The 19961-nt window shown below is 35.0% G+C and overlaps 1 protein-coding gene across 4 annotated transcripts in view; it reads left to right on the forward strand.

Moving 5' to 3' along the window:
- The window catches only part of LOC106670312 (atrial natriuretic peptide receptor 1), a 501739-nt gene that overhangs the window by 225592 nt on the left and 256186 nt on the right, over window positions 1-19961 (forward strand). The window lies entirely within an intron of this gene.

A 19961-nucleotide genomic window follows, 5' to 3' on the forward strand; every position in this document is an offset into this window, starting at 1 on the left:
TATATATTTATATATATATATATATATATATATATATATATATAATATATATATATGAAAAAATCAGATAATTAAAGAAAGCCACGAAAGAGGTGGTTTTTTTTTGGTTTTTTTTTGTTTTGTTTTTTTTGATAAACACCTCTGAAATAATAATTAAAGTAATATTAAATACAGGAAAGTACAGATTTAAAAGTATTTTAGGGAAACACCTTTGGAGGAAAAGAGCGGTAAATTGTTTAATGGAGAAAAAAGACTGTCTGTTTCCAAAAACGGGTTCAACTTCATTAATATGAAATTAAGACTGAAAACCTTTTCAGAAGTGAAATCGCCTCGATTAGAAAAAATTGTCAAACGTTTACCCTCAAAAAATATTATCAGCTTAATTGACGTTGAGGTTTATATCCATTAGGACGTGAATACCAAGGGTCCATTTAGTGGGTGGTCGTTGAAGCATCTAAGACCGCAATTTACGCAACGAGTACTTCATCCTCAAATGTGTTCAAACACATTTATCTATGCGGGTTGTAATTACTGGATTCTTGCTTGAAATAAAATCAAAAATAAAATTACGAATAATAACATACAAGAATATTATACCCTAGTTTATGCAAATTTAGCCTCCTCCCACTGTCAAACGCAAACCATGTTCCGTATCGTTGTTTTATACCAAAATCGCGTTATTCCTGGTGATTAAAGCCAGTATTTCACTTTTAAACTTCATACACTGTATTGAACTGTCGAGTATAAAGCTCAGAGTCAATAGCGCTGCCACCTGGAACAACCTCAAAGCGCCAAACACCAAAACACTTCCAGTGAATGCATAAAACCGGCTTTTTCTACCTTTGTTAAGTCAATGCCAACTCGGTTGATTGGATTTTTCATATATGTTGACCTTTCACCACTTTGTGGATTCCACATTCCGCCAACTTTAAAATTTGAGTTTTTTCGTACGTGCATTGACCTGCTTTTTGCTATTTTTGAATAGGCCCATCAGTTTCAGTAAAACATAATTGTTGTTATATAAAAAAAGGTTTCCGTGTCAACGAGCTTATAATGAACTATACAAATGTTTCAACATTACTTACATATCAATAGTAATTATTAATTATAATTAAAAAGATTGCTTATCTTAAGCTAATCGTACAACAAAATTTTTTATTTCAAAAGTTTATCAATCGATATAGTAGGCTTTTTCTGCCAAATTAACCTTATTTATTTTAAATTTACTATTTTAAATTTCAAATTAACTTTTTTTAAAATTTCTAATTAATTATTTTTAATTTCAAATTAACCTTTTCTCTAAATAAGTTTAAAAAACTTAAGATATGTTATAAAATCATCACGTATAAAGAAAAATTCATGTGTATTTTTTTAATATAAAATAATTGCGCTCTTAAAGAACCATATAAAATTAATTACAATAAAAATTAAAAATGATATAAACTTAAGTAAAAAATAGAAGGCTCTTATTTTGAGAAGTCTTAAAAAATATAAAACTGATAACGGATAAACTGATATTTATATATGCGACCCTGCTCGTAGCCATCCGATGCAAATCCAATGTCAAATCTTCCATAAGATTGTATTACCCCCGAGTACATCTCCCCGATGCCACGCAACGCTACCCTACTCTACTCCCTGCGATCCCCACTGTCCAGGTTTTCGTCGTGCATACACTACCAAAACGAGGCGTCGGGTAGCGTAGCGTTGCATCGGATAAGTGTGTTGCGCACTTAAAACTAAAACTAAAAATATGTAATATAAAAATACAAAACTAAACAAAAATATAATACTATACATATAACTTTATATTTGTATAAAATGTAAAACTTAAAATATAAATAAATTTAAAATTTGTAAAATACTATTAATTAAAANTATACTAACACATAAAAGTACAATTAAAGTAAATTAAAAGGCTTATAAAATTAAACATGACAACAATTGATTCTTTTTTAAATTATTTTTTTTTAAATTTATAAACAATTATTATTTTCTATTTATTTATATATTTATTTTTTAAAATTCTTATGGGAAAATTGTACTTTTATCTTTGACGGTGGCCGCGACGGTTAAACGGTTAAGGCGTGGACAGGGCGCTTTATCACTGTAATGTAAAGGTCCCGGGTTCGAATCCAGCGGCCCTGCTTTCGAACCCGACATACTTACGATGGACTTTTAAAGAACAGCAATTCCCGAGTGTTGAAATGACCTCAGCTGCTAGGAATTCTCGTAAAAGAAGAGAAAATAAGTAACTGTAATATGATCTTGGAAGAGCACAATCATTTTAATTTTTTTTAAAATGTTTTAATGAAAGACTTTGTCAGAAATTAAACATGTTATCTTGATTTTTAAAAGGGTTAATTTAAAATTAACAAAGTTAATTTGAAGTTGAAATTGGGTAATTTGACGGGAAAAGGCCAAAAATAAATGTCAATACTTCTTCTGTTTAGAACATTTTTATGTAATCAAAGCATATAAGCCAAAAATTTTAAAGCACTGTTGCATTTCATGAAGGTTTTATTTTTAATCGATATGACGAAAATAATATTTTGATTAGAGTGTAAACGATAATATTCAATCCATGCTGAAAAGCAATGTTACAAATGTTAACGATAATATTTTTATTGCCGTTGTATATTTGATTTAACAAAATTAAGATAACTTTCTCTCAGAGTTCAGGAAACAAAACACACTAAGCTGATAATGCGCTTGTCATTTACATAATAATAATGTGGGAAGTTTATGGGCCGACAAACTCTGAGGTCATCGCCGGCCCTCTGCGTGTTTCCTTCTTTTTCTCTTCTTTCGCGCATATTTTGTTTTAAACTGCAGCCATTTGAGCGTCTCGATCTGGTTACTGACTCTCTGATTTCAAATACATACTACGTTGATATCCTAGAATGCGTCTCTCTCGTTTGTACCTCAGGTTGTCAAATACAGAATAGAAACAATACATCACCACAAACATACATGTCTGGTCACATTCACTCCCCCAGTCATTTGCATATATTTAATTTCAAAAAACATTTTTTCTATTGTTTATAAAAAAGATTTTGGACAAATTCTTGTATTTGATTTCTGTGCTGTCTTGTATTATTGGGTTGTCCGGAAAATAATGCAGGATTTTAAGTTTTCATTAAAAAAAATCTATATAAAATATTCTGTTTACGTTTACAGGATTACTCATTTGTATGAATGTCAACACTTATTAATCCTCTTCCAAATGATATTGTTTGTTTACCTCTGTAGCATTCCGCTACTTGGAAATAATTCAGTCATCCTTATAATGTCAAAGCGAGAATTTCGTACGATTTTCTTTTACGAGTTTAAACTCGGCCGAAGCGGAGCCCAAACGGCTAGAAACATTAACCAAGTCTGGGGCGAGGGTTGTGTTAATGAGTGCACTGTGCAAAGGTGGTTTAAAAAATTTCGGGAGGGAGATTTCAGCCTTGAAGATGAAGAAGGTCGTGGAAGGCCTTCCTCTCTTAATGATGATGTTCTGCGATCAGTGGTGGGTGCAGAGCAACTCAAAGTCAGTAAAACGACCGTCGCTGACCACCTCAAGGCGATTGGAAAAGTGAAAAAACTCGAAAATTGGGTTCCACACTCATTAAACGATCGCCAAAAAAATCAGCGCTTTGATGTTTGTGCATCACTTCTTTGTCGAAACAAAAATGACCCATTTCTGGCCAGAATTGTTACATGTGACGAAAAGTGGATTCTCTACGATAACACTAGACGTTCTGGACAGTGGCTCGACAAAGGAGAAGCTCCAATACATTTTCCAAAGCCCCCAACTCATCAAAAAAAGGTAATGGTTACGGTATGGTGGGCTTCATTTGGTTTAATACACTACAGCTTCTTAAATCCTGGCGAAACCATCAATGCTGAATCATACTGTAACCAAATTAATACCATGCATCAGAAATTGGCAGTAATGAAGCCCTCTTTGGTCAATCGGAAAGGGCCCATTTTGTTGCATGACAACGCTCGACCACATGTGTCACGTGTAACGTCACAAAAATTATTGGAGCTTGGCTATGAAACTTTGCCTCACCCACCCTACTCTCCGGACCTCTCGCCTACTGACTACCATTTTTTTAGACACCTGGACCACTACTTAGAACACATAATATTCAAAAATCAAACGGAACTGGAAAATGCATTTATTGACTTTATCAATTCTAAAAATTCTGAATTCTACTCAGACGGAATTAATAAGTTACCAACACGTTGGGAGAAATGTATTGAGAGTATGGGAAATTATTTTGATTAAAGAACATTGCTTTAAAGTAACTAGTTTCTTTTTTTTTGTTTAATACCAAAATCCTGCATTATTTTCCGGACAACCCAATACAAATATGCAGGTGTATTTTACAGAAAGCTTGTACGCCAGAAAAGAACATGTTGGTCTGAAATTGCAGAATGTGGCAGGAGAGATAAGAAATGAATGGGATGTAAAACATCACTTTCTGATATGTTCCAGGATATTGGAAAACACTGACGATGCTTCGTCGGTTCTCCTTCCTGAAAACCCGGCCGGCCCCAATCGACCGAAATCATCGAACACCCGTGTTTTACCCGTGTTTCCAATATTTGTTCTAGCGCCCGTAGTATGTCGGAAATTCGACCTTTGCCGTTCCTGATGGAAATGAGAACGAAATCGAGTTGATTTTCCGGGCTGAGTGCTCCCGTATCCTCACTCAAGAAAGGCCGGTGTCGAGTATCGGCTGATCTGTCACATTCAATCCCGCTAATCTCCTGGAAGAAAGTGCACACGGGAAGACGGGAAATTTCCCATTTACGTAAAGCACAATTGACCTAGTTTGAGATTGGTTTATTTATAAGTGTTTATCACACAGTGAACTGCACGTAAAACACTGGTAGTATTATATTTGAAACCCATTCCGTCATTTCCTCCTTTGTAAGGTATCTCATACAGAAACAATTTTATTTATTTAGAATATTACTGTTATAACCAAGTAAGTCATTAAAGTCAAGAACAGGTTGATTGCAATATAATATAAGTACCTAACGCCTAAATAAAATAACCAAACACAAAAAAGTAATAAAAAAGGTACAATCGACAAAACTGCAAGTAATTACAATAATATGTCCGTGAAGGAGAATTTCAGTAAAACAGATATACATATATGTATGTATGTATACACTGGGTGTTACAGGGTCAATACAGCCATGGTGAATTTAATACCTAAAAGGTAGTGCAGTGCCACCATATTCGTGGTTTCTTCATTCTTTCCAGAGATATTAACATTTTTGTGATTTTAGTGTAAAATAAGATTTTGGCCTTTATTTCGCGGACTATATTACATTTTCTACAAGATAATAACATTTCTGTCGAAAAATTCGCGCTCCCGAACACACAATAGCCGTCCAAAATATAACCAATGGCAAACCCCATGGTTTTTTTTTTTTAATGAAAAATTTTCGGGGATTTCACCCAAGTTGCTTTATTTTGTAAGTATTCCAAGGACATACTCACGTTTACCTTTTTTTCAACTTTTCTGACTGAAAACTCTTTCGCAAGGTTGAAAAACAAAGGTGATATCCAACCCAAGTAGAGTAACAACCCAAGAACATCGTCATATTTTTAATAAAAACATTTATTAATTGTATAATATTAGTATATAAGATCCATTTTCAGAGGAAAGCATTTTGAACAATACATCAATTTAACAAGGTAATGAGGTTTCATTGTAATTTTTCTTTAATATGTACTCTTTATGAGAAGATCTGAAGAATCTGATTTTTATTACGAACTAATAATTTTTTTGTTAAAAATATTACATGTCCGATGTTCTTTTGTTGCTGCTATACTTAGGTTTGATGTCACGTTTTTCAGCTTTGCAAAGGAGATTTCACTGAGAAAAGTTCTAAAATATGTAAAAGTGAGTAAGTCCTTGGAATAGTTATAAAATTGGACTTCCTCAACGTACCTTAATACAGTTAAAGATGCATTCTGTATGTTAATCACTTCGGTGCGTGCATGGGTTCCACTCCATGCCATAACTGACTGTTTTTGAAAAGGCTGTGCCTCATGCATGGCACATGAGGAAAAGCGTTGTCCACTTCATCTCCAGACACGGTCCTGGTCATCTTATAGCCAACAAACCAAACCGGCACTCATATGTGAAAAGAACAGCCCCTTCATTGATGAAATTTTAAGCGAGATGCTGATTTATGAATATTCGCCTTTCTTGTCAATGTGTGGTAATTAGTGACCGTTAATCGATATTTATTTAGAAATCGTGAAATGCGGTCTGGTGTGATGTAGGTTTCAGAAAAACATTTTCTTTATCGTGCCAAGGTTTCGATCTTTATTGAGAACATCTTCAGGGCCTGGGATTTACAAACATTGTTTTCATATTACAATTACATTTTTGATGTGGAAAAGTGAATTTATACAGTGCAAAATATATTTTTTTATATTCAATCAAAGTATTTCTACTCACTCAAAGTGTTTGTCTTCTGTGTAGTTGTGCCATTCTTGCGTGTCGTGTCGTGTGCTATTTTGTGTTTATATACGTTGGATTTTGAAGGGGTGGGGAAGGATGTCGGTATAGAAAAGACATTTTTGTATAAGGCGTCGGCTTCTTTGAGGTGAAAGGAGCCGACGAAGGGAAAAAATGTGATGGTAATGGTTTGGCCAAGTTATCCTTTCAGGATTATATAGAAAGGGATAAATAGGAAAAGGAAAAGGAATTGTCGGGAAATTAGACTATGTGAAAAATATTTGATGTGTGGAATGTAATGTGATGATATAGGTTTGTTATCTGTATTGAACGTGATTAATGATATTGGCGTAGCTGCGACTGAGTTTACATGTATCTGTTCTGTAATTGATGCTGTGTTATCTCGGTTGATATAAACCATTTCTAAGAAATTACATTTATATTTGTTTTGTTTTGTATGTAATATTTTTGGATTTTTGAAGTCGAAATTTTGTTGGTGTTCAAGATGGTGGGTAGCGAGTGCTGTAGGATTTTGCTCGCTACCCACCATCCTGAACACCAACACAATTTCGACTTCAAAAATCCAAAAATAACCGCTACCTTCTAAACCGCTTTAGGCCATCGTGGATAGTAGAGGGCGACATACCCAGGACTTGGGCTATGTAACAGATGCCTAGCCCGTCTTTTTCTACAAGTCTGTATGGCCAAGTAGTTGGATTTGGTTTTTTTTTAATGCTTTAATTTAGTCAAATACTTAATATTAACCAAAAATGACATTTATTGGGAGAAAAAAAAGGCTTTTAATCCAATATATTGAATGGGGGTTAAACGAAGTTAACTGGGTCATCCGCCGGCTGTAATATTTCCAAGCGATTACACAGAGGGCCACTTGCATTTCCTTCATTGTTAACTCGTGGGCGGGGATAACTTGTAACTTTTAATAAATGCTTAATATCGTGAATTTTAATTTTGAATTTTAGAATTATGAGAGTTATGACGAGTTGAAGGATTCCGCATTCATTTCCCACTTTTTTACATGGCCTGTTTGTTATGATAAAAGCCTTTCCGCTATATCGTGTGGGCTCTCCCTTCTAATTACCATCGGCTCATCGACAGACAAATCACGAAGTTCATTTTTGGACTTAATAAATTGCTTGGCCAATGCGGAAAGCACGAATTATAGACTTCTCTTGTTATATTATTGTCCATTAGTTTAGCCCCAGTACTGAGGAACAATTCAGATTACAATTAACAAAAATACAATTTAAAGTTTGTTATTTGTTGTGACCTTGTTTTTCGTTGTACATTTTACATTCCACTTGTCGAAGGAACATGGTTTTCTATCTGCTATTTTATGAAATTGTATATTTTGAAATGTTTTCGAGACGGCTCATCCTAAGCAAATTTTTGATGAGGAGTTCCATTGTCAACTCCATTTAACGTTATGTTTATAGAAAATATTAAGATATTTCTTTAGATCTGATACATTCAAACTAACTCTGTAAACACGGAGAAGAGTAACCAGCTTTACTTGAAAATATCATTAATCGGGGCCCCTAATATGAACAAATACAAGGAAGAACGAAAACAACTTCCTTATCGATTGGGAAAAGGTTGTGAAATATAAATGTGATAATGCCACAGAATGCACTACTTCTCATTTATTACTATAAAGACCAATGGCCTTCTCATTACAATGAAAAGCCCAGTTAGATTTGTATTCTTGAGGAAAAAAATGAAAATAATTAACTAATTGACCTATGCAAGTTGTTCTTTAACACTGCAAAGGCAGAGCGTAACAATCATTACTCTCTTCAGCTAAAGGAGCTCTTGCATTGACGACTCATAGTGTCAAATAATAATTTGAAATAAATAAAATTGAAATAAATAATAATTTCTCTTTGGAAATTAATTAATATTTGATTTTGTTTTCCTTTTGCAGTATGCATTGGGAGGGTGAAAAAGAGAGAGAGAGAGAGAGAGAGAGAGAGAGAGAGAGAGAGAGAGAGAGTGAGTGAGAGAGAGAGAGAGGGAGAGGGAGAGAGTTGAATTGAGCTGAACATTTTATTAATGAAAGCTTGCAAAATAAGGCTCAAGGACCCTTCTTACATTTAACGATCATTCGTACATGTCAATAAAGTTTAAATCATTCAAAATAGGAAATACGTATAACACAAATATAATTTTTTTGACTGCCTGCATATATTATGTGATGTACAGAATAAGATCGAACATAGTCTAATGAGCGAAAAGATTTTATATGTTTCTTATAAATAATTTTAGATTTACATGCTATTATAATATTGGGTAAATTGTTGTAAGGTTTTATAGATTTAGGAAAGAATGAGTTATAAAAAAGCGTACGACACATCGGTATTTTAAATGCAGTTTGAGAACGTCTAAAAGTAGTTGTTAGAATTACGAGATTCCTCTGGCCTCTCCCTGATAGATCAGGGGAAGTCACCCACCTTGGTGTCTGAGCGACTCCGAGGTTGGGCTCTAGTCGGGCGCCATCGACTTCTTTGGTCATTTCGGCGCCCCTACGTTCCCTAAAACTAGTCATTCTCACACTTGCTCATACAATAATAACTCCTATATACAAACCCAATCACACATGCATATCCTCTGTCTAGAATCCGGGTTGGAGGGTACTCGATATTCCGCCCCGACCCGGCTTAGCGGAGCAGCGGTGGAGACTTGAAATAATATGCTGCACCGCCGCCCAGCATACTCCTATTGTAACATAAACTAAATCTAAACTTTAACCTATGAAATAAATACCCCACTATATAATCCCAATATCTCTTAGAAACCTAGAAAGTTTTTCCTTAAACTCGCTGCCATGCTCGAGCATTCTCCTATAATCGGGCGGTATTACATTTCGGTCCCTATAAGCTGCGACACCCCTCCAACACGTGCGACACCGTGAGTCTGTCAACCTGGCATGCTGGGAACCTAGGTCGACTCGCGCCAACCAACAGGTATCCATGAGTCGCACGTGTGTAGCCGATACGCAGGCGGGTCAGGACAACGCTTTCCCTTCGAGATACCTCCTCCGGGCTCCACCGGTTGACCATCGGCTTAACGGACACTAGCGCGTCAGTCGAGTCGGCCAAACGACGCTTCCACTTTATATTTTTCACTATTCTCTTAGCGTCGTCAGGCCTAATCGGGGTGGTCTCAACATCTTCTCTGTGAGGAACGAGAGTACCCGCTTTCGCGGCCAGGTCCGCTCTCTCGTTCCCCTCCAGTCCGACGTGTCCTGGAAGACAGGTTAAAACCACCCTTTTCCCGGCGTACACAATGTCCGCATATTTTGATTGGATTTTGCCGACCAGTGGATCCCGTGTATAGGGCTCTTACCTCGCTGAGGGAGTCAGTGCATATGAGAACAGTTTCGTCCCCCATGCCCCACACCCCGGCATTGTGTGCCAAATCGCGTAAAACTCGGCGGTGAACACACTGCACTCTCTAGGGAGTGGGTGGGAGGAGCTCTCCTCCCGCGTGTACACCCCACATGCCACTCCCGCCCCGGCACACAGGCCACATGCCGTCCGTGAAGACGGTCTTACATCCGGGGAGCTGCGAGCGGAGTTCAAGGCACTCCGCTTTATATTAAAAGTAGTTGTCTTTTTTAATTCAAAGTAGGAAACAATATCAAATAGGTATACTGGTTTTTGTGTTGTTATTATGTATATCATGGAAAATAGTCAAAATTGTATATTTTAAAAAATCATCAATTTTCAAAATGGATAAATTGTAGTTGTCATACATTCTAGAATACTGTACATTAAAAATTTAGTAAATACACATATTTGTAATAACATGTAACTTATTTAGTTTTTTACTAGAAAGATTAGAATAAATTACCGCAAGGCCATAAGTTCTATTTTGAAGCATTAGTCTATTAAAAAGCTTTAGCTTCATGGATGAATTATTAATATTAAATAGTTTTTTAATTGATATACAATGGAATGTATTCTGCTACAAACTTTAGTGGTATTACAGGTTAAATATTTATCTATTTCTAAGCCTAGTATTTTTATGTCGTTTCTTTAAAATTAATATACTATCATCAATTTTGTTTTATACAATATTACCTCTCTTTAGATAGATAGATAGATAGGTAGATAGGTAGAGAGAGATAGAAAGAGAGAGAGGGGGGAAAGAGTGATAAAAATTAATATTGAGAGTGTAGGGGAAAGAATAAAAGAAAGAGAGAGTGAGAGAGAGAGAGAGAGAGAGAGAGAGAGAGAGATGGAGAGAGAGTGAGAGAGACTTTTTTGCCCCTAGAAAGTAACCCTTCTGAGCGGAGATTTATTCTACCTGTTCCCATATGATTACAGGTATTTCACTGATACATCTTTACAATTTGTCTTTACATATTCTTACATGTATAACATATTGGTTTGTATTCAATATGGCGAACAATTCAAAGTTTTTTCTAGTTTTATAGAGTTTATAAAGTCCCAAAACATTTTTGTGAAGTCCCTCATAAGTGGTTCTTCCGGTTGTGGCAACGTCTCCCCTTGAAGCACGATATGTCGAATTATACCTGCTCTTTCCCTGTCGAAGGGACTGCAGCTGAATATCAGGTAGTTCCAAGCCTGATCTCCCATACCGCAAGGACATGCTGGATTGTTGATTATATGGAAGCTGGATAAGATCTGGTTTGTCAAGGCTGTAGTTGATTTGTGAGTATGGTCGATCTGAACTTTTAACCGTAAGGCTACTGCAGGGAAGAATTTCTTGGTTCCTGTTCCTTTTCCGTCATGGTCCATTCTCTTCCCATTTTTTGTGCGTTGTCTGATGTTCTTCATTACATGCGTGTTTGGTAAACCGTATATGTGACACCAAGATGCTCTTCTTCGGCGTCTTCTTTAGCGAGTTTGTCAGCCATCTCGTTACCATACATGCCAACGTGAGTTTTCCGTACATGCATACCTTAAATTTCATATTGTTTCTTAATATCCCAATGGTCTCTCGTATTTTCTATGTGAGCCTCTTCTAGGCTACATATCAATGATCTCGCAGGCATGTTTCACTGTCCGTTTTTAGTAATATAGCCTGCTTGCTTTCCTGGTCTGCACTTTCTTTTATCGAGTTGATAGCCTCAGATATCGCCAACATATCGACATTTCCTTGGGTAAAAGTGATATAAGCGAAACCAACCGAATTGTTTATCCTGCGTCCATCAGTGTATATTTCCTTTGTCGCTAGGGTAATTTCATCGATATGGTTTTGTATTTTCACTGGGTGTTGCCATTTCTCCATTTCCAGTGGGGTTTCTACGTTGTATTCCGGGTAATTGTGGTTACAGGTTGTTGTCACAGTCTCGTGGAACTCTATCATCTCTTTAAGTTTTTTATCTATAGGAATAATTCCAACTAGAAGTGTTGCAGCCTCAAATGATATTGTTCTGAACCACTAATTATACGTAAAGCCATTTTTCTATGAACTCTTCTTAATTTCATTATGGTGCTGTGGCTTTTTAGGGGTTGAACCAAACAGGAGCGGCATAGATCAGAACTGGCGCAATTGCTCAACTATATATTATTTACATGGCTCCAATACCTAGGCCCCAGAACACTTTTGCTGAGCGGGCTAACATATTTATTTAACTAACTATTATATACTGGGAGGTTTTGCTTCACATTTTCTGAACATGGGTATTCCAGGTCAGTCGTTGGTCAAACCACACACCTAAGATTTGCAGCTCTTCTACAACTGGTAACTTCCTCTCCAAAATATACACTTTGATTGACCATCTATTCTTTCTGAGAGTGATGTGTAAAATCTTTGATTTTTCGGGTTAAATAGTATTTGGTTCAGTACTGGCCATTCCTCAATTGTTTGCAATACTTCATTTCCCTTCTGGTTTAAATCGTATTCTATTTTTGCTCCAATGACAATCAGCAAATCATCTGCAAACGCTAAAACTTCAACTCCTTCTTGGAATGTTGTCTTGAATAATGTATTGTACATTATTAGCCAAAATCCTGGTCCACAACGGGATCTCTGAGGGCATCCTTTCTCCATCTTACGGAACCATGTGTTCCATTTATTGTCGATGTGTGCTGTTCGGTTGGCACAATAATCTTTGCACAGGTTATATAGATTTTTTGGGCAACCATTTCTTACTAGCTGTACTAGGATAGAGTTCCAGTTTGCAGCATAAAACTACATCCATTGAGATCAATAGGGCATCTTCTTTGCTTTCTAGTTTCTTTTCAATTATTGATTTTATTTCTATCAACTCTTCTGCGGTGCTCTTTTGAGATTTGAAGCCGAATTGTCTATGCGACATGCATCCCATTCAGCCAAAAGCGTAGACTATTTACAGTTAGTTTTTTCAGAAGTTTTCCGGTTAATGGGAGAAAACTAATTGGTCTGTATTTCGAGGCGTCATTAATCGTGTCTTTTCCCGGTTTCACCAATAATATCACTTTTGAGCGTTTCCATTGATCAGGGAAACATCCTCTTCTCGTACATTCATTGTATAACTTTGGAAAGCTGTTCAGTAGTATATTGAAAACCTTTTCTATGATTCTTTTGGTAAAACCATCATCTACTGGCGTTTTATTTTGATTATACTCACTCAAGACATTACGGATTTCATTGGTGGTAGTTGAAATTTTATTACAGTTGCCTTGATATTATCTGATTTTTTGTTTTATTAATATGTAATATTCTTTATCCTCTTCTTCGTCTTTTAGTACACATTTTTCCGTAAATACTTCCATTGTATGATTTAGACCTTTTGTAAATGTCCCATTCTTCTTTTTCACTGTCGTTGATTTTTGCTTCCCTGAGGCAGCTTTGTAAACTTCATTCCACGGATTCTGACAGTATTCTTTCCATGACTCATGTTTGGATGTATTGATCATTTTCGTGTAACTTTCCTCTCATAATATTCTTGTTCTCTAGCTTCTCTCAGTTGCTCATTGTCTTGGGTTCCTTGAAATAGTTGCCTTGTTTTCCGAAGCTTTCTTCTTATTCCGCTAAGCTCTTTTATCCACCATGAATTTGATTGTTTACCATTTGATTTTTCCTAACGCGATATAGATTCATATGCCTTAGCAATGATACCGTCTAATTTATTCACCAGTACTTTTATATCCTGGCACTGCTGAATGTGGTCTTCATACGCTTTATCTAGCAGATCCAATTCGATTTCTAGGTTTGGAGATTCGTAATGGAGTTTCAATTCTTTAGCTAATTCATGCTTTATTGCCAGAACAAATCTTTCCCAGTTAGCCAATTTCGTTGGCATTTGGTGTGCAGTTTTGATCATATCCACTTGAAAGTGAAAAAGTGAGTATTTCATGATCTGATCCACTTTCTTCTTTTCCATTGACCCATGTTTGCAAATATGGTAACACTGATACTGTAAAAATTGTAAGATCAATATTGCTCTCACCAAATTCACTAATTTCGTGGTCCGCTTGACCAATTAAACATTACAATTAATTAAGGTTTTTAGTTGAGATGAAAAAAAGTTAACGGCACGAGAGGGATTCGAACCCACGACCTTCGGCTAGATACGCCGCTGCTCTACCACCTGAGCTGACCCAATGGGGAGTTGATGTCCGAGTGGATCGAGGTCACGATAGCTCAGGTGGTAGAGCAGCGGCGTATCTAGCCGAAGGTCGTGGGTTCGAATCCCTCTCGTGCCGTTAACTTTTTTTCATCTCAACTAAAAACCTTAATTAATTGTAATTGCTCTCACCGTTTTTTTTTGTTTTGAAAGTGGGCCTACCGTCATTTTCATTTAGGATATACATGGAATTTGATGCTATGAAATCTTCTAAAAATTTTCCTATGCTTTTCCATACCAATTGTAATATCTGCTACGTTGTTGGGGATATTTTCCTCTATTACGTGTCCCAATTAAGCATTGAGGATGCTATGATTACGCTGAAAAGTCCCTCGAAGGCGTGAGTAGTGTCGGATGGGAATGGATAGTGAATCGGTTTCTCCTACTCGAGTATGCTTTGCACGTAGGTGTAGGGTTAGCTCGATTGGAGGCTTTTAACGTAGGCGGTCTTACTCTAGGGGGTGGATAGCAATTTCACTTCAAACAAAACCGCGGCCGGAGCGGATCGGGTAGTTTCCACGCTGCCTGCCGGGCTGAGCTGCCTCTACGCCAACGTTGCGGCAGTAACACACTTCTGTTGTATGCGGAGTTGCGTCAGCTCTCATCTTGAGAATCAAAACGTCAGATAACGCCGAATAGACTAGGTGCGGACTTTAAAGATCCTCATTGTCCTTTTTAGGACGACCGAGTATACGGGAAAGACTGTCCCAATTGAAGCAAATTATCCTCTACATCAAATTTATCTGCAAAGTATGCGCTTACTACACTCGCAGTCTTATGCTTTTGGTATTTTATTTCAACGCTCACCAAATCGCTCGTTGATTGCTCCGTGTTCATTTTTGCGTCTATATTCGAACTTGGTATCACCACCATTTTCTTATCTTATCAGATCCAGCTTGAAATATTTTCCAGTAGTTTGAAAATGTAGAGGCGTTTTTATCCTTGCAGTAAGGTTCCTGAATTAATCCACATCATTAATGAATCCACGTCATTTAATTTGTACATTAATTGGCAAACATGACTTGTCGCTGCTCGTGATTTTTGTAAATTCACCTGAATAAATTTAAGTTCACCAATTCTGTCGATGATGTCATTAGTCAAAGTCTATCATAGTCTAGTGACTGTTTGGTAAGGCTGACTCGTTCGAGATAACACGGGCATTTATTGTCAAACGCGGCATGGTTGTCTGACACCTTCGTGTTATCTCTTTGGTTACGAATAAAACAATTTTTGCATTTAAATTTATTTGAATCCCTAATACCACATTCTTTAGGTAATTGATTTCCAGCGCAAATAGGGCAGACCTTCTCTTTATCACAGTCACCTTTATGGTAACGACAACATTGAATGTCAACATTGAATCAATGTTGAAAACATAGATCGATATTGAAAGGTTCTAAACTTAGGAATAATCTTGTAATTTTAACTGAAATCTAAATACTAAGAGTCAAAACAGTACCTGTGAATAGACTCAACAGAGTTTGAATATTTGTGGTAGAAGGTATTCTAAATGATAATAGTTCAGCCTAGTATAGGTGGTGGTTATAAGTGCTTTTAGCAAATGATAATGGGTGTTGGAAACTTAAATTTGTCAAACTAGTCAAAACTGTGTCATCATTTATCGTCCAATATTTCACTCCAGTAAAGCTTTCTCATTTTTTCGTAAAAGAAACTTACCAAAATTAAACTCCTCTAACGTTTATCAAGAACATCATTCGAGGTCATATTTCACTGAATATAACCCAAAGATCTGATACATAAAGAATCTGCGGAAAGAAAAATAGTTTATATTGTAAATAAGAAAACGGTGGTTTTGGAAAAACCACTCACTTAAAGTAAGAAGGGTTTCTTTAACATGGTAGAAATTATCGAAAAACTCTATGGATTGATGAATTTTCAGTCATCTGTGATTAATAGGAATAGAACTTTAATGGAAGAGAGTTTGATATCACCAATAAAAATAAAGTGGTATGTAAATAATGGTACAAAATAAGAACTTTTAAAGTTACCGATTTTTTTTCTTTTTATAGGATTTCATTTTAAATATTGGAGATCTACCGGAGTAAAGTTTGGCCAATAAGAAAGCATGATTGACTGTGTTTGGAGAATTCTTTTTATATGAAGCCAATTTGAAGGCTTATGTGCAAGTCGTATTTTTGGATACTAAAACCGAATGAAATTTTTAGAGAATTCACTTCTCGAAAAGATTCTTCATAAGACTTCAATGACATTTCATTCCTACATATCCAAATTCCCCCTGACTAGTATTTGGCCTGAAAATACCAGCGAGGGAGTCAGAACGCAATCAAAACGCCATCATATCTTCAACACCTTGCGAAAGATATGAGGGGGAAACGAAACTGATGTTTGATCAAGACCCTGACGAGAATCAGTGTGGGCTATTTGTTTTCATACTTATTCAGTCTCCTCGATATTGCGATCCTGCAGTTCTGATATATCACATATAAAGAAGGCCTGCTTGTACGCAATACTCTCTTCAAACAATAAAGTCCCTGGGCGCCATCGCTTATTGTTCGAGCCGCTGGTTGGTCGCAAGCTTTAAAATTAATTTAAAAAATTGGAACCGGCCAAGTCCGACCAAGAAAGAGTTGATACATTTTCTCGAAACCTATGTTTAACACTCGTTTCTCATTCTGTGCCCAAAATTTTTCAATTTAAACAGGTATTGGTTAATACTTTATACGCCTCCCTCCGAAAGACCTACCACCCCCTGAGGTCAAATATATACAAAAGCGTAAGGCTCCTAGTTTTGACCTGAGGAAAAAAGAGGCAGATAAAGAAAAAGATAATAATACTAATCACTACAAATCGATAAGGTGTTAACTTGTTTTTTGGCTTTATTGTGAAGAATATGTATCTTGCCATTATACCGTTAAGGCAAACCCATGCCGAGCCCGCACCCCCGCGGGACCAGAACAGCACTTGGAGACGGGCGCCCGGAGCGATACTTCCACCTTTATAAGTCCAAATCTACCTTTTTTTAAATTAAAAGTAATTAAAGAAACAATAATAAAGTTTAAGTCTATACAATAAATAACAATTAAGAATAAAAATTATAGTTTTTCCTCCAAATTAATTTTTTTCAATATCAGGTAAACCCTTTTTTTATTTCAAATAACCACTTTTAACGTCGAATGTTAATTTATTTTTATATTTTTAACTTTTTATTTTTTTCATTTATTTTTATTTTTACTTTAAATTTTTATATTTAGTAGGGTTGAAAATAACAATTGATTGTTCGAAAACGTGAGCTAAGGTAAATTTGAAGGGGGTTAGAAATAAATCAATTAGAACTCCCTTTGTAAAATAAAAATGACACTTGTTTGACCGGTTGAATGAAAGATGCTGGATGGGATCGAAGTTTAAACAATAAACATCACAGAATGTATCAGGTACGGGGTGTTACTGAAAGATAATAATATTAATTAATATTATTTTACAAACCAATTTCTAATTGATTTATTTCTGCCCCCCCTTCAAATTTACCTTAGCTCACGTTTTCGAACATTCAATTGTTATTTTTCAACTCTACTAGAACGTTATTTAAAAACCTGGATATATCAACGTAAAGCATATTAGATAAAGAAGTTTTTGTAAAATTTGACAAGTTGCAGGTATTTTTTGTAACCTCATTAGAACGTGCAATCATGATCAAAATTTTAAATTTTGTAATTTTGACATGTTCCAACTGATATTGGCTAACATTTTATATCATTCAGATTATTGCAAATAGAGGTATCTTACAGCAAATTCTTTCAAGTTCTTTCAAATGGTGTAATTGGATTTGTTGTAGTCTCAACATTTTGAAAGTTGTAAGCGTTTTTATGTGGTAAGGTAGTGAAAAGTTGAAAAAACCTAAATTGACGACTATCTTCAAAATAGAGAACTTTCCGAAAATTTTCTCCTGGTCATTTTTTGCTCCAAACGAAGAGTAGAATCGATTCCCTGAGTTTCGTCAGAAGGAACTGGGACACCCTGTAGATGGGCGCTTAGAAGACTGTGTGAAAATTAATTGAGTTTAAAATTAAAAGTTATACACAATTATACATAAAAACAAAAGATTGTTTCAATAAATCGACATTTTTGAAATACTTAGTAATTATTTTACAGATCAATAATTTTATATTAGAAAATAATAATTATTAGACGAACTATTAGGTTTTAGATATCATTTATATACTTTTCAATTTTAACTGCTGTAACGTACTGCAAATACGTATAAAAAAAAAATTAATTGTAATTAATTTTCAAGTTATATTTTAAATTAAAACGAATTTTATATTTTATAATATTAAATGAAAAGAAGAATTCTTTATTTTTATATGTGTGTTGTTTAGTGTCCATTAGTTAATGATTATTTGAAGATCGTGAGATGCGGTCTGGTGTGACGTAGGTTTTAGAAAAACATTTTCTTTATCGTGCAACGTTTCGATCTTTATTGAGATCATCTTCAGGGCTCAATGTGTTTTTTTTTCGTGTAGATGTGTCATTCTTGTGTTGTGAGTCGTGTCGAGATGCCCTTGGCGAGGCCAATATGTATATAATAACAATTTTATGTGTTGTTTTATTTACGTACAATATTGTGAATTTAAAAAAATAGTAATTTTACTTTACAAATATTTCTTTCTAACTATCCCTTAAATTGTTGTAAGTATTTAAAGAAAGGGTCGATTTGAAATTAAAAAAGTTTAATTTGAAAATAAAAAGCTTAATTTGGTGTTAAAAAAAGAGTTGATTTGAAATGAAATCAGAGTTAATGGCAGGTAAAAAGTTTTGGTTTGAAGCAAAAGAATATTTTTTTATTTTAATGCATTCAATGTTTCTATCTTTTTTTAAAAGCCAAATTATTTTATTTTTAAACAAAAATGGCGAATATATAAGAATTTTACTTTCCAGTGTTTGTATTCCATTATCATCTTTTAAATTAGTTTGAAGTTAAAAAGAGTTAATTAAAAGTTAAAATGTTTAATGTAAAGATTGATTAATTTGAAATGTAAAAAGGTTAATTTGATCGAAAAAAGTTGTATTTTCGAAACGAACACTGTATTGTGCTATATTGCGACTGTTACATAAAAATATAAATGTAAAAGGCAGGGACATTTTATTGGATTGGCAAATTTTTGTCATATTTCTTTGTATTTACGACACGATTTATTGCTTGGTAGAGAAGTCGATAAACTTTGGCAATGGTTTAAATAACCCCGTACGACCTTTAGAACTAAAAATATCAAGTTATTACTGGTTTTACTCGCCGTGTAAACTGAAATTGTACGTGAATGTGATAAACGACGTGAAAAATTCTTTATATGAAAGGATCTCCATTATAACTTAGTTATTAGTTACTAATAAAATCTATTAAGGCAGCCATAATTGAACTTTTAATAACAATTTATATATGTCTTAATTAATTAACAGTGACCAGAAGATCATTATTACTCACCTTATTTTCTTTACACAATTTCAAGGTATTATTGCTGTTTTTCTTTCTTTTTAAATCTTTAAATTCAGATCTATGAATACTTCGTCAATTTCAGTACTGAGTTCCTTGGAAGTTAAGGTAACTCGAGTACTAAATATGAAACTTGGGAAATATCGCAGTTTAATTGGCTAAAAGGGGGATTTCTAGAGCCTAAGTTTCTTAGCACGATGTTTACCGGTGTAAATTGCTGCATTTTCAATTAATGATGAGAATTATCCAAAATTGCAGTAGTTTTTTTTTTTTGTTAAGTTTTAATTTTAGTTCATATTTTTAAATGTGATCTTTTTTTGTTCTTATTTTTGAATTATATTATATTCTTTCATTCACAATTTGTCAAGGATAGCTATTAGGAGAATATCATTTTTTTCTAACCACTTATCCTTCGCCG

The sequence above is a fragment of the Cimex lectularius genome, unplaced genomic scaffold (assembly GCF_000648675.2).
Source record: "Cimex lectularius strain Harlan isolate CLEC.00 unplaced genomic scaffold, Clec_2.1 scaffold165, whole genome shotgun sequence".
Lineage (NCBI taxonomy): Eukaryota > Metazoa > Arthropoda > Insecta > Hemiptera > Cimicidae > Cimex > Cimex lectularius.